The following is a 14,769-nucleotide window of genomic DNA, read 5'->3' as shown; positions in this document are numbered from 1 at the left end:
GTAACAAGTGTGCTCGACACAGAAAGAACAAAATGAGACTGCTTCAGAAATATGCGACTTTTAGGACGCAAAAAGTGTAAGCAGACACAAGATAGGAGTTTTAATTATTTAATTAACAATAATAAATGTAATTTTCTACGAGTTTTAAGTAGGCCTATCCCGACTTTATCTATTTCGCGTCTATTTCAGATAATATCCAAAAACGAAGGAAATTGACATCAATACAATATTATTATTAATATCAGCGTTAGTTTTAGGAAGTGTATTAGTTGTAATAGTAATTATCACATGTTATATTTTAATAAGATTAAATAGGATAGAGAGAAAATACGAAAATAGTGTAAGAAATAGTAAAAATAGTGTAAGATCAAACATAGATTTAGAAGTAAATGGTAGAGGTGAGTCTGAGACTTACGCACTTTCACAAGGTTCACCACTCTACGCCACAATTTTAAATAAGAGCAAATCTACACAAAAAATTATCCCAGAAAGCACTGATATCACTATTTTTAAGAATTTGCCAGATTGTAGTATAGCGGATTGTAGTAAGAGCACTGAAACTGAGCGGGAAAACACACACTTGTACCACATCACTACAGAAGATGAGAAACACACTAATACATCAATGGGACACTATGAATCCACGAAAACCGACGGTTTTATCGAAAATTCCGACAAACACGGGAAAACTGAGTGCCCGAAGAACATGAAAAGTGAATTTTTTTATCCGTGCGATGTAGTTGTATTATAAAATACAGTGCTTTAAAACAAATAATGAAATAATTGGTAGTGAATATTAACATCCAGTGTTATCCGTACAAGAGTGACGCGCAAACAGAAGGGCAGGAAAAGGAAGTCAAGTTAACGTTGGTCGAAAAATGATGATCTTGCAGTTACCAAGCTGGAACTTTCAGCAGCATATCCAACGCCCTGCGGCAAGATTTTATTTCCGTCCACTCTAAAATATCAGTGATTAAAATTTTGATGAAAATAAAACAATTATATTTTCAGTTTTGTTTACAGTGCTACTTAAAAATATTAACTTACTATGTTTTAACACTATGTTACAAGTTTTTGTTTTTAGATTTCCAATTTAATAGCAGTGGAAATAAATAATGTTGAACGAGTACTGATACGGCCAATAAATTCATTGGTTGGAACGTATGGACAGACAGAGTAGTGGAAATTTTTGTAACATGAAACTCTAAAAGCGTTGTTGCGAAGAGAAGATTATCCAAGAGTACTTGTAAACGAGCATATATAATTATGCACAACCACTCTTGGGCAAATGTGATGAGCAAGTAGTTCATCGAAAACTCACTAGATGTCGTGAGCATATACTTTGCCAGATTACATTTTGAAGTTTTTGTATTTTAGAATTATAGGAATTAAGTAAATGATTAAAGATTCAAATATATATGTATTTTAATAGTTTAGGTGAAGGAATATTAATTATTGTCTATATAACTATTTTGCACAATTATACATATTTTATTTAATTTCAAATTTATATTTATCTTTTAACACTGATTCAGTTTATATGTTGTACAGGGTGTTTATGAAAAATCGCCCTCTTACGAGGTCTACTTTGGTTTGCGAAGCAACCAAGATTTTAAGGGGGGCCATGTAGCAGCACTCGTTTTTCGAGTAAATTATTTTGTATATTTTTGATTCTGTTTTAATGTTTACGTCATAAAAATCATTTATTAAGGTTAAGGTAATTAAATGTTGTGTATGATATTATAATGCAAGCTGCACAATGTTGCTAATGTTTGTGTCAGCAGTTTGTTGTAAATAAATGTGAATAAGAATGTCTTCGGTAAGAGTCTGGCAATGTAGGAAGGAAATGTAGACAATGCGTCTATCTTCGCATTAGCCAGATTCTATACATTGTTCAAAGTGAATCTGTAAGATTTCACGAATTTCACGAAATTACGGATATGCGGAAGTTGCTTAGAATCGGGAAATCAGAGTGTGTCGAGGATTGCAGTTTTGAGTCTTGACACATGGAAGGAATTTGTCTCTCCATGTGGAAACGGTGTCGCACGTGCCGCAAGCAGACGACAAGCAGACGACGGAGGTTGGACGAAGCTGAACAAAACCAGAGGATGAGAGAGGTTCATGATGAAGTCCTGGGAGTGCCGTCGATCAAGTCCTAGAGATCAAGTCCTAGGGAGCGAGTTTTAGAGATCAAGTCTGAGTGATCAGTCTTTGGTTCGAGTTCTTGGAGAACCAAGTTTATAGTCGCCAGTCAGCCAGATGACAGCAGAAGGAAATACTTCGTATACATCATTCTAACACCGTAGAACATCACGCTAGGAGAAGCAATTGAGAGGAGTCATACCTCAATGCTCGTCCTCGTAATTCAGCAGTAAGGAGATTCAGCATAGAGGAGCTAAGTTCGACGCCAGAGCATCGTGGGAACTACACCAGATTATCCAGGTATGTGTTGCACCGACTCAGGGCTCAAAGGCTCAATACTTGACCGTTTCTATACCCGTCTGGCAAATTGTTCTTAATATCCGTCATTACATGCTTTATGAAATTTTACAGTAAACTCATAATTCAAAGAAATACAGTGATATCAAATTAATGAAGTGGACGTATCTTTATTTGATTTTATCCCCAATAAGAAACCTCTCGCAAATGATTATCAAATTTTATCCCACTCATTCTAGATGGTGAGTGGAAGGCATCCAGTGGCACTCAACTTTGCATCCCCAACTAGGCACTGAGTGGCTGGGTTGTCAAAATGAAGGCCTTTACTGAACATCCGTGACTCAATAGGCAGATAGGTATCGAAGCGACTGTAGGTGAGTGGTTGTGGATAAACCAATTTCTTATTGAGGAGTTTGGCTATATGGGTTTCGGGCTTCAGTTTGAGTAACGGAGTCAACTACGACTAGTAGGATTTCAACAGCATTGTATGACTGAATTTATTTGCAAGGAGATAGAAACAGACAGACATTTTTCACCGCGAATGTAGACTTTTCTCTGTGTTAAATGGATCGAAAGGCGTTGAGTTCTTCTAATGTCGGCTAATGCTTTCACTTCACCTTGACTTAGTCAGTGACCAACCACAGGAAGGGAGAGTGATCCTTCGTCGTTTAGATAAGCGTTATCTTCTGTCTACTATAAGTTGCTTATTCTCAGGGACTTAAATCTTTTTGTTTTTCTTATAAGTTTAGTGTAAACATTCCTAGGGAGAAAGAGAGCACAACAATAAACTATTCTGTCCTCATTCTTCTCTTTACGATTCGAATTACCAATCAAGTCATTAAACCTTTTTTCCGCGTAATTGCATCTCAAATTGCCAACTTAGGAAGACATATGCTAACATATATCAGAAATTTCCAAAGTAGTTTATTTTATAATACCACTTCCAATTAGTCTTTAAAAAAGAAACATTTTCCAATTATTCTGTCAAATGCAAGCTAGACGCTCTTTAATCAAGAAGAAACACAATATTAGTGTGGTGATTTACTATCCAATTGTAATTTTGCCAATACACTTTCCTCTTTCCAATCAAAGGATTCTGCTATCTGTGCTTTATGAAGTATCACAGAGAATTTTTACAACTTATTTAAACAGAAAGCGAATAAACAAAGAAAAATAAATATACATTATACTTATGCATGTGTTCCAGGCTCCTTTCGTTTCTAGTTCACGGCGTCGACTTTTCAGCTTAGATCGCTCTTACTCTTAAGTTATAGGTGATTCTTCTTTGTAGCCAGGAGTTATTTCCCTACAAAGACAATTACCAACTAGGGTTTCTTATTCTATACCAAAATATTCCTACGTTTCCTAATTCTAAGGGGTGTTTAATGATTAGTTGATTTTTCTAGATACTCGCTTCAATGAAACGAGATAGTCTGGGAACAAGTCATTTAAGATTTTATTAAACACATATGCTGCTAAGAACATAGGAAACTATTTAGGAATATGTCCTACAAACAGTTTACGTATATTCGTGTCATTCCCTAAACCAAGGGAGCCTAGGAGGCTATGACCCCTACGCAAGATTTATTTTAACATTTTTGTTTGAATACTTGCCATTTGGAGAGTGCAGTGACAAGATTAATTTTATGTTATTTTAATTTTTTGGTCTGAAATAGCACTCCAGTGTCCTTGACGTTTTCTAAATAGCCATTATATCATCCTTTCATTACTTTCTTTGTAAAGTTTACTCCATCATAATAGTCTAGTGCCTCTTACTAGTACACAATATATAGGTACTACAACTAATTACTAGCTAAGCAGTTATATAACAACGGCTATAATGTTGTATTTCTAATCCAGACTCAAATAATAGATATAGAACATTGGAATACACAACGCTTAAAGCCAGAAATATTATTTAAACCTACAATGGGTGATATCAATAAAAATAAGTAACTACTCCTGAGAAGTCCTACTCATGAATCGGAGTAACTACATCTCCTCCCTCCTAGACTGCTCCAGATTTATGAACGTTCACTCGCGTTTCTTCTGCGCGTAGTAGTGAGTCGTATCAATAAAAGAATTGATTACTCATTTCTCCCATCCGTCGCGCGGTCATTTGGTTATTTTTAACCTATGGTGTAGTATCTTAAAAGCCATGAAACGGGCAAGTACCAACGACAGCTTCAATCAAAGTTCATTTGTGGATATTGTAAAAGAGTTTCCAGTGGTACTTTCAAAGTCACAGCTACGAGAAAGTAAACGAAGTAAAGCCGAAACTTTGAAGGTAATTACAGTGAAATGCAACGAAATATCAAATACATCTACGACTGAGACACAAATTCAAAAGAGAATCTTTAATATTCGAGAAATATCAAATAAAACAAAAATAAAAAAGAAGAAACATAAAAAAAACGAGAAAGAAGAAAGTAATACTGAAACCATGGGAATGAATCTATTTGAGCTGATAGATGTTGATTCGAATCCAGCAATATCAAGACTAACACGACAAGCACATATCACGTGTTGTCCAAGGTCTTTGTAGATTGTTTGGCTTTAAGAACGAAATCAGATACTTGACTCCTTTGTTTTCTTTCAAAAAAAAGTCCAGCCACTCACGTCATAAAGCACGTCCAACTGATTGTGTTTTCCACACCATACGTGTCCCCTTTCGCCTTGACATAAACAAAATACATTCTCATGTATATACTCTTTCTATCAACGTTGAGTTGAATTGATTATTAGTTTAACGTCCTTTTCAGTAGTGTGCCTATATGAGACGAAACCCACTGATTAACGTGGAATCCGAACCACATGAGTTCCTGCCGGCAATCGAACGCGGGTCTCCTATGTCAAAGGCATGTACGCTAACCGCTTAGCCACGAAATAGCACTTCCTATTAACGTATTACTCTCCAAAATACTAGGTTTCTTTAATGCCACTTTTGTATAGTCAAGTGTTCCGATAGCACCCGGAAATGTATATTGTTCTTGCCACTCTGCCTTTGTTGTTTGCATATTAAATACATTTCCGGAAACAATCCATTTTCAGGTAGTCATAGACACAGTATTTTGAGCCACACCAGAATCCCCTGACATTCCGACCTGGAATCCCGGATCACTCACGTAACGCAAGAAAACCAAGGGCACCGATTTCTCTGTAAATTTGGGGGGGGGGCATTCAGATGCAGAATGTATATATTTCAGGATTTTAAGACAAATTGCACTCTAATTATGCCAAATATTGTATATTCATAAATACAATAGGGGCCCACATGAGCTTTGGGGGGCCCGGGCCATCTGGCCCCCACAGGATCGGCGCCCTTGAAGAAAACCCGCATCTTTTCATCATTACGTAATGGACCACCCCGAATTTCGGTTGATTCTCCTTAAAAAATGTTGTGCTAACCACTCTACATTTTCTTTCATAAACTTATAATGCTTTTTGTAATCTCCATTTCCAACATTTCTATGCAGTTTATAAGTTTTTCTACGTAGTAAAACAAACATATACTCTGCCATATTTCGCACGGAGTCACCTATTTAGCTTGCTCCACAAATTTGGAGAATTTACTAACATCACAGAGGAGTCATTGATTTTTATAGATATCAAACAAGGAGTAGATACTCGGCTCGAGAATAGAGGTGTGGTTTCTCCAAAAGGGCGGGGCTTCTCCAAGGTCAGCCAAGATGAGTAGTGCTAAGTTCTCTTTTTATTGATACCAATGCGAGTAACTATTACAGAATAGGGAATAATGAGTAACTTCTCCGTTTTATTGATATCATCGAATGTCAAACATATATACGATTTAGGAGCAAATATGTACAGTAAGGGACACTTCTGGATGTTACAGCCATATGGAGGTTTACGGCTAAAGTGCTCCATCAGTTGAGTCCGAAGCATTTGCCGAGAAGTATTGCAACCGATTTAACTTTAAAAGAAGGCGGGTGGCATAATCGCTAGGCACTGAAAATTCCCGTACACTTGGGCGAAATTCCCACTATCGTCTACAGCATCGTTTTTCCAAATGAAATGAATCTTAGATGTCTAGTTCTTATGGCAACCATATTACTTGATATTTGTCCTATTTGTGGAGATAAACTGAAACATAAAATTAAAGTCCAATCCTATTGCTGTTGGAATGAACACTCTTTCAGTCGTTTGATCTGAAATAACTTTGCAGATTGTGAATAAATATTATGTCACTTCAGGAGGGTAGGAAGAGCGGATATCCCCCCTCCTCCTTCAGTGTGAAAACACATACATTTAATCAAATGCTTAGTGAGAGTGAGCCCATTGGTATAGCACTTTTATGATTTCAAATTTTGATCCCAAGCCATCACATGCCATAGCTGATGACATTGGAGAACGAGAGATGCAAATATGATGAGAGAGAGGTACAATAACATGCGCAAATTTAGAATTTGAGACAAAATGATCGGATAGCATCCATATTTTGGTGAAAAGTTTGATTTGGTAAGTAGACATGTAAAAGCTCACCCGAACTTGAGAGCATCCCACTACCAATTGTTCAATTCTAGTGCAGAACTCAGTTGAGACCATCAGATGATTACGGTGGGGTAGAAACATCTTAAAATATGGGAAACAAACAATGAAAAAAGTCGAATTGCCCTGAAGAAAGTTCGAACCATAAAACTCGAGATAATCAGGCAACGACTCTACTAACTCATCCACGGAGCCACACAGAATGAACGGCAGTCACATTTCAGACAGAAAACGTTTGTTACTTACAAAACGTTTATTTGTAAGTGGGAAAGCAAAGGAAATTCCCCGTCTCTAATTTTTCTTTCCCTAGCACTAACTTTACTGTTTTCCCAGCGTGGGAAGAATATTTTCCACCCTCTAGAAACTTTCCTAACAATTTTCATACATTTAAATATAGCAGCACAAAACATTTATCCATGGCTGTTCTGCACAATTATACTTACACAAAACAATTACTTCCAATTCTATTAGTTCCAGTACCAAGTACACAGAAATACTGGATATGGAATTCTATATCTCGCTAATTGTCTTGCAGAAAATATCCAAATTCAGTTTTTATATTTGAAGCAGAGGGGACCATACACGCAAGTTGCGCCCATGAGATTTGTTTTGTGGAGGAGGGGACAGAAATTTACATTAAAAATGGCAAAATCGAAGTTAATTATAACATAATTTTATTTTTAAGAACGCCAAATGCGAAAGAGAACGAATGTATTCTCTTTGGCTTGAAAAAATAAAATTATGCCTGAAAGTGGAAGTGAAGAGAGACTGATGATGTTTAGGAAGAATGCATGCTACCAAGCAGTGGCGTAGCCACGAGATCTGGAACTTCCGGACATTTGCACAAGTTGTTAAAATAAGGCCCAAGGGTAGAAACATACCGAAGAAACCTCGAAATCGAGGTCGAGGTGTCACTCTCGATACTGGCACAAACACGTGGATTCAAATGGGTATGCTCATGCGGAATATGTACGCTACATCGCGACCTAGAGGTCCACTGTTAGAGTGAATCAGTGGTCGCGATGATAAACAACCGAGTTTGTTTTTACATCGATGTTCAGCGGAAGCATTGCTATGACTCATGTTCTCTTTGGTTCTCCTTAAAGCGCTGCAAGGATTAGTCTTCATTTGTTTAAAATTTCGTCTGCAGAGGATTCTGTATGTCTATACTCGAGAGGTTTTGCTGCACTGTTAAATTTGATTATAAAAGACATATTAATAGAACTAGTGAGGAATGTTCCAGCAATATGGGATAAGAAACAAAAAAACATCATAATAGATACGTTTTAAATAGAGAATGGAAGAAAATAGCAACTGAAATGTAAATGTCGGGCAAGTTATTCATATTTATTTGAGAATTATACTGTAACTTATTAGAAAAAAAGAAGCTACTGTTCATTATATATATGCTTAAAAACTCTACTCCTCTCCCCCAATTCCGAGATTAATAAAAAAGGGTTTCTTGTAAATTTGTTACTGATATAAGCTAAAGAAATACCTGTAAAGACAGGCACATATCCATAGGGAGAAAATGTCGGATAATGGAATTGCAGTGACGAAACTTCATTTGCTACAGTTAATACCGCCTCCAAACCAAAACCTCAAGATATACCTGATTTTTCCAAGCACCTGGAGGGATGGTCACCCCTGGCCCAGGAGGGGAACCGCAAATTTTAAGTTGCCAAGAGCTGGCCAAGAGTCTAATTTCTTTCCCCTCCAGAAAATCAGTAAACAAAACATTGGTTACTACTGTGTTACTTACGATTTATTTGGAAGAACGGTCTGCTAAAAACTACTACCAAATAATCATACATAAAGCATAGCTAATATTCAAAAATGTCCGAAACATGTGATATTTGTGAAACATAAGAGAGAGAGTCCTACACATAATAGTGCCCTTCGGTTATAATTTTAAACAAAGGAACACTTTCCGTTAGGTTTCTTAGATGAGTGGTTAGTTTACTGGACTTCTACATATAGGATCACGGGTTCGGGTCCACCCAAAGGACATTGTTTTTTAGCAACATTTATTCTGAGCATTCCACAAGTTCTGTTAAGACTTATATGTAATCTCAGGCAGTTTGAGCCGAATTTATTTTCAAACATCAGACTTCTTATTATATGATTTTATTTACTTGCAATATGACAAATTTGATTTCAAATCTTACAACGTAAATTCCACTCATTGTCCTAAGTCAAATTATGATGAAATTTTGCACAGCGACGGCAGTCGGGTGGTACTATAATATTTGATTCCTAGTGCCATACGTTTAAATATAGTGCAGAAACGTAACTAATACGATACACCACAGACGTACGATACACCACAGACCCCTGGAGGAATTTCATACAAATTTATCATACGTATATATTACCAAGGAGAAATTTACTGAAGTGGTAAGACACTAAAAGAATCTTTGGGAGCAAGGGATAACCAGGGGAAGGGTTCGGGGTGTGTTGACCTCAAACTTTGTAAAAAAAATATAAAAGTTGAGATAAGGTTTTGTTGCACTTTCTGTCTTGAGAATAGTTCCGAGACAAATGGATTACAAATCCACAAGTTCCCAGTGGGTACGTTTATAACAAATACCACAAAGTTCCCCTAAATTGGAGTTGAATTAATATGATAATCAATAATATGAAACTGTGAAGCAACAACACTTGAATAGCTTAGGCATGCCTACGTAATTAGCATAAATATAGGGGGAAAAGTGGGACAATGGGATTCCACTGCGGGGGTCGAAGTTGTCCCCACTCTGGATTTGCAAAATAATTTCGGTTCTTTCTAGATCAGGGATGAATTCAGGGAGTAGCCCGGGGGGAATGTCCCTCTCGAAGAAAATTCATTCCCCCCGGAGAAACTCCCAAAATTTCAGTCACAAATGTAGAAATTACTTCACCGAATTATTTGTTTTTCTTTCCTTGCACGTGCAGACGAAATCCGATCTCTCAATATACATATAAATGACGCAGACCCATTCTATATAAATATTAAACATGTAACATCTAAGATATAATATCAAATAGTCAATAAAACCTGTATTTCTTAACGCTATGACCCAGTTTGACAGAACATGAAATTGTCAACTGTTGAAGAAAGGTTTGTATTTTAATATGTAGTATACTCTCGGTCTATATTATATATTAGTAGGTAGCACTAGCACAGATTGAGATAGAAAAGGAAAGATACGGAAGATCGTTTGATCACTCCATATGATCTCTGATGTCAGCAGACTTCAGTTCTTGAAAATGTACAGTTTTTGCATTATTTGGAATACAGTGTCTAAATCACATTTCTTGCATCGGAAGTAACAAGCGTAAATGTGTTTTACAATTGTTAAAGTAAACACACCTTTCTTTCACTAAAAATAAGTCAGTTAAAGGGTGAGATTCAGAGGGCGTCATTTAGAGGGATCAGGAAGGAACAGTTATCTCTCTTGGGTTAAAGATTTATATAGAGTTTATCAATATAATAGTAGTATATAAATAAAAGATTGCTATTGAGGGTGACGAAGGAGGGGCAAGCGGAGCGACGGCCCCGGGATCCGAAGAAAGGGGCGCACGATTCGGGAGGGAAAAAGAAAAGAAAAGAAGGAAAGAAAAAAGAGGGAATGAAACACATGTGCATATGTGGGCATGTGCACATATATAAAATAAAAGGAAAAATGTAATAAAAAGTGCTCAATATCAAGGAAAAGCAGGGTTTACGAGGGCCACTACGAAAGTTTTGAGATACGCATTGTTGTAGCACAGTATTTGAATTCCAACAATTGCGTTCGGTAGTGGTACCCAGAGCGAAGAAGCGAAGTAAGTTTCAACTCGCATCGCTTATCGGCGTGGCCGTATCGCCTTCATTTGTTTGTTGATGTGAGCAGTATTTGGCTGTCTAGAATGGAGCTCGAAAGGGAACATTTTCGGGCAATGATCCTTTAGGATTTCAAAGGTGGTTTGAACGAGACACAAAGCCTTGACCGTTTGCAGAGGGCATTTGGGGACCTTGCTCCTTCCCGTGCTACAATGTTTCGGTGGTTTGGTGAATTCAGAAGAGGCCGGACATCGCTTAAAGATGAAAAGAGAGCTGGTCGTACGGCAACAGCTGTGTCAGATGAAAACATTGCCCCTGTGGAACAAATGATTCGAGAAAATCCTCGAACAACTTTCAAGGACATTGAATCTACAGTGAACATTGGATCGCCAGCAGTAACAGAAATTCTTCATGATCATCTTCGGCTCAGGAAGGTTTCATCTCGTTGGGTGCCTCACACTTTGACTGAACAGTAGAAGCACATGCGTTTGATTGGTGTGAAGAAATGCTTGCAAGATTTGATGGAGGCAATTCTCGACGCGTCTCTGACATTGTTACTGGTGATGAGACTTGGATCTATCAATCTGACCCTGAAAATAAACGCCAGTCTACAATTTGGATCTTTCCAGACGAAAATCCACCCACGAAAGTGAAGCGACCGCGAAGTGTGGGGAAGAAAATGGTCGCAACCTTCTTCTCCAAATCTGGTCATGTTACAACTGTTCCACTTGGAGAACAAAGGACTGTTACTGCTCAGTGGTACAACACTGTTTGCCTAACAAAAGTGTTCCAGGAGCTTTAGGAACGGCGTCCAAGAACTGGATTGCGTGGGATCCTGCTTCATCATAACAACGCGTCCGCACACACGGCCAACATCACAATTCAGTTTTTAGAATCTACGTAGTTCAAACTTATGACTCATCCGCCGTATAGCCCTGACCTGGCCCCGTGTGATTTTTTTCTGTTAACCATGATAAAAGATCACATGCGTGGGAAGATATTTTGCAGCCCTGAAGAAGCTGTAGTGGCTTACGAGAATGAAGTTTCAACACTTGAAAAACAAGACTTGCATCCTCGAAAACCACTTTTGGAAGCAGTGATGCCAAAGTGTGTACAGTGTAATGGTGAATATTTTGAGAAAATGTAAGTATTAAATTGATTTTAAGTATGTAATTTATTTCACATCTCAAAACTTTCGTAGTGACCCTCGTACTTTTTAACATTTTATCACCTTTCGCAGCTGGTCTGTGGACCTCACTCATATGTACGGAGGTTTCGTCGTGTACTCTCGCCCCAAACGCTGATTTTCCACGACACGGCACTAATCCTACTGAAGATTTCGTAAACTAAACTATTGATGTGTATGCAGTAAAGAAACCAAGGCTAATATACTTGATTTAGAATCAGAAGTGTGAGAAAGAATGATTACTTTTTGTTAAGATATTCCTATGTATGTTTGTTTTAGAACAAAAAATATTTGAGTTAATTTAAAAAACTTTTACATTAGTAACAAACAGGAACTACTGAATATAGGGGGAAAATAACTAAAATAGCTACTGTAAATAGCAGTTAAAGTTTAGTCTAAAATATTTTTGCCAGTCTTTATTTAATGTTTTAGATAAAATTAAACGATTGTTTTTTTTTTTAAATATAATCTCACATTGAATATTTATCAGCTAAGTCTCAATATTAGCTAAGATGTGCATGTGAATGGAATTGTTAAATATGCTGCTTTCTTGCAAAAATACAGAAAAACAACCTTCCCCCCGAGGAGTTGACATTCCTCCCGGGTGAAAATGTCTGAATTAAACACTGTTCTAGATACGTGTGAAAACACATTAAATTTCCTTAAATACTATAGTATTGAACGTATTCACTGTAGTTATGCAATGTGCTTAAATAATAGCTGTTTTACATTAAGTACTGCGGGCCGCTATGGCACAATGATAGAGCAATCACCGCTTGTAAGTGGGGTTTTTAGTTCGATCCCATCTCGCGCCAAGTGGTCTCTGTAGTAGACAAACACGGTGTGCTGGGTTTTCTTGGGGTTCTCCCGTTTCCTCTCACCCCTTTGATTCCATGATTTCATTATTTTCATCATCACTGTCTCTCTTAGCCTACTCGGCATAACGTGGGACGTAAACCTGCAAAGATTTTATTTTACCTCAAATATTATGTGATTCAAGGTCTGTGTATTCGCAACTTAGGATATGTCACGTTTCTCAAAAAATCACTTTCACTGACCGTACTTCCTAATTCATGTCTCCATTGAATTTCATGAGAGAGAAATATGCATCACAGTAAAACCAAGTGAAATATCACCACTAAATTGCAAAAAGGATAAAACAATAGAAAGTTGAACGTAGGACTGCTGCGTGGAAAGCAAGGAGTTTTCCAATATACCATTACGACACTCCGCGACACATTTAATTTATAATCGTTATAATTTGTTAAAAATATCGTACTACTTTCCCACAAACATAAGCACATTACTTGTTGCCTCCAAATTGCAATTCACGTTGAAACGTATACTATTTTTTCTCACGAACATGAACAATGTCAGAAACGATTAGAAAAATAACAGAAAGGCCTACATCCAGAATCAAACCTTCGAACTTAAGACAGCAACTCTAACCATACGACTACGAAACAACTACTTCGTAGCGTCCATATTCAATTATTTCCAGGCACAAAATTTTCTATTACACATAAACAGCGAGGGATCATTTTACAATCACCTTGTTAGCTATTTTATCATACTATAAACGCGTTCTCTTAGAATACTCTGAATTCTGCTGCGAGAAAAAAATACGAAACAGTAGTAAAGAAATAGAATTAACATTAATCACAATATACAAATTACGATAATAAAGCTTCGTAAGTTCACAATATAGCAACCAAGCTTCTCGAAACATAACACAACTTGTATGTAGTGTAGTGGTTAAACCACATGACTCCTGTTCGACGCACTCGGTTTTGAACCCACAGTAGTGTAGCGTGAATTCTTTCCTCAACAAAAAGACATCATTCTTGAAAATAGCTGCAATGCAACGTAATGTAGAAATCCGTCAGTTCCATGCAGAAAAATAACAATGCAGGATTCAGAAGTGTTTATGTCATTTTCACAACGATAGTGAAAATGACATAAAATGACTAGTGGCAAACAGTACTTTCAAGTCATTTATTTATCCACGTTTTCTTTGTAGAAAGGTTGTTGGACAGTTGGCTGTAAACAATATTATCAACATAGTTTCAAATAATTTGATCAGTCCGTCATTGTAGTAAAGGGCCAAGCGGAATAGGCATGTGGAAACGGCCTCGCAGCATATCTGCACCAAATTTACAGTATCGATTAACATTTACGAGAAACTCAGTTTTCAAAATTTTGAGCCTCCAAGAGCTTTTGGAGGGGTGTTAGGAGGGGGGAAGGAAAATTGAAATTATTTTTTCTCCTGAACGACTCAGCCGATTTTCATGGAAAAAAAATATGTTAGGTGTTCTCAACAAGAGAAAAGTCCGAAAATATTTTTTTGAAATTTTTTGGATTTGAAAATTGAAGTCAATTTTTGTTTTGAAATTTAAAAAAAAATAGTGGAAGACTAACTGGGACAGCCACAATTTTTTGTCAGTTTTGTCTTGTTTTGTCATACATTGTTTTCATTTTGTTTGCAAGTGTACCTCATAGTGAAAAAAGGCAAATGTATCGTGGCGGACATAAGTCTTTGACCAGGTAATGGCGACTACTTTGAAACACATGCAGAGTATGAGAATTAAATCTGTCATATCTGTAGTTTCGTGTGGAGAAGAAACAAACTTGTTAACCAAAGGTTTTTAGAATAACTCATATTATTAATATAAACTTTGCCGAAGATTATTAACTTATATCATCATAAAAGAAATACGAAAAACTTTTTGAAACAAAGAAAAATAACATACAACTTTACAAGCGGAGGCAAAGAAACCTAACGTAACCAGACTAAAGACAAATCATTTACACTGTAATGATTGTGGTTCAGTGG

The sequence above is a fragment of the Thermobia domestica genome, chromosome 2 (genome assembly GCF_964235325.1).
Source record: "Thermobia domestica chromosome 2, izTheDome1.hap1.1, whole genome shotgun sequence".
In the NCBI taxonomy this organism is placed as follows: Eukaryota; Metazoa; Arthropoda; class Insecta; order Zygentoma; family Lepismatidae; genus Thermobia; species Thermobia domestica.
The sequence above is the reverse complement of the archived record's forward strand: the minus strand, read 5'-3'. Positions refer to the sequence as shown.